We start from the raw sequence: 2,372 nt of genomic DNA, 5'->3' as shown, positions 1-2,372 counted from the left end.
TATATCACCTGGCAAGCATGTCAGATGTGGGATATATGTTGGCAATGACAAGATATAGTTCCTGCAATGTTTCTGTATCACAACATGAAGGAAAACAACATGTTTTAGTTTGCAGGTTACAAGGTCAACAAAATAGCTGTGTAAGCTTTTTCGAGCATGAACATCTGAATGTTGTTTTTGCAGGTTATGAGTTTAACAGTTGTGGAGGGACAGGATCCAAGGCACCAACACAGAATAGGTGTAATTTGTCTTATCGGGGAGAGAAGACAGTCGAGGTGCTCCAGGGGGAGTATGCTGGAGCTCAGAAGTGGGAGGTGCCAAACACTGCCACCTATAGGTAAGTCAGGGGATATAACTCATGCTGAAAAACATGACTACAAATCTCATAAAAATCAGATCTTAGTTCTCGCTATCACTAAACAAAGATCTGTGGACATCCCATTACAGGTCACATCAGAACAACCTTTCATCCAACCAATCAAAACGTTGCTTACCAGATCAGAAAAATGAGTCGGAATGTGTTTTCTTATCATTTAAGCTTCAAAGAGGTTAACAGGGGGTATTCCAAATGACAGTTACGGGCTATACAACTGACTCCATCAAAATCATTATCTAACTCTCACCGTAATGGGATAAACATTTGAAATCGGAAGAGACATTTGATAGTCAGTAGGACGTATTACTGCACATTCTTGACCATACCAGAATGTTCTTATGTTCATTTTTCAAATTTTGATTTGATAACCTTGTCAAGATATTTTTCAAAGCATAATCAGGACTGTATGTCGTCAGTTTGAAACTAGTGGAGTAAAGCCTGAGAAAGCTACTTTCTGATAATATCGACTTCTTATTAGTCATGTTATGGTTGGTCAAAGTTTGCGGTAGCCATCAGTAAGATCTGATTTTAATGAGATTGCATGACTACCAGTGTCTATTGGACATATATAGACCTCCTAGTGGTCCCTGGTACAATCACTGAATATTTTAATGTACTTCACAGTAGACTTTTAGGTCTTTAATATTGTATCAGTTTGTTTACAAAGTTGTTCGCCTAAAATTCAATTGAACATTAGTGACTTTACCATCTGAAGTGAATGTTGTTTTACAACACAGTTGTTTCAGCTATTTCGTAGTGTGGCCTTAGTTATTAAGGTCAAACTGTGGTTGACGGAATGAGCAATGATCACACTGTGTGCTCAGCATTAAGGTGATAAAACAAGGACTGGTCTGCTCGGAGTCAGTATCTGTGTCTATCGTCCTTGCCACTTGATGATTAATCAATGAAGATAGATGCATAAGGGCTGATACTTATGACGGGAAAATGAACCATTCCCCTGAAAAGGAATATTTAATTACTTGCAGTAATGACAAAAAATTGCAAAGTGCACTTTTCAAGATATGTGAGAGAGAAAAATTGAGAAACAGATTAAGAGTACAAAATGGATTCAATGCATATTGAATGCTACTAATACATGAATAAATTATTGAAAATAGTATAACATGAAACATGTATTTTATTATGTGTTACCAGGTAACATAAAACCAAAGATGACTAGATTACATTTAAACTCTACTTTTGGAGATTCACTTTGTCTTTAACCTTGGATACCTTGAACTATTTTGAAGATATCTATAAGTAGAACACAGTAAGATTCAACAGTAGATGTAATTAATTACTATTTGATATGAATAATTTGTTTTTAGATGAGTTTAAGTAGATTTGGTAACCTCACTGAACAATCAGAATTGACAAAGATATAATTATTGTTTTCAGAAGATGCATGTGATTATCTTTCTGCAATAACAGGTTATTAAAACTATGGCCTTTCACTCTTAAGAATTTTATGAATTATTTCATGAATGTTATGAATTATTTTCTGTCACAGTATTTCAGCTTTAGGAGGGAGTGGTGGTCTTGGAGCGGACAGTACAGGAGATGCGCCATATGGTGATCTTGTTCAGGCTAAGTTCAATTTGTCAAGGGGAGACTACCTTTACTTCTTCATCGGACAAGAAGGAGAACATGCTTGCAAGCAACAGGTACTTGTATAATGCCCACCATATGAGAGATCCAAGTTAAGAAGATCAGTATCTTATCTTTGACATTGTGAAGGAAATAATGAGTAAATTCATGGAAATTAAGATCTTATGCTGTTGTCAACAGTTTTCCTGCTATATGACATCAGGCTTTAATTTTTTTTAATCTGGGCCAGGCAATCAGGTGACTGACTAACAGGATGACAGACATTCAGGGAACATTGATCCAGGACTGGAACCTGAACAGGAGATACATACCTGGGACTTATTCAGTTCTTGTTACTTCCTGCAGTAATTAGAGAGGGAAAGTGATGCGACTGATCATGGATTAAAAC

The sequence above is a fragment of the Haliotis cracherodii genome, unplaced genomic scaffold, assembly GCF_022045235.1.
Source record: "Haliotis cracherodii isolate W230 unplaced genomic scaffold, xgHalCrac1.p SCAF_5, whole genome shotgun sequence".
Classification (NCBI taxonomy): domain Eukaryota; kingdom Metazoa; phylum Mollusca; class Gastropoda; order Lepetellida; family Haliotidae; genus Haliotis; species Haliotis cracherodii.
The sequence above is the reverse complement of the archived record's forward strand: the minus strand, read 5'-3'. Positions refer to the sequence as shown.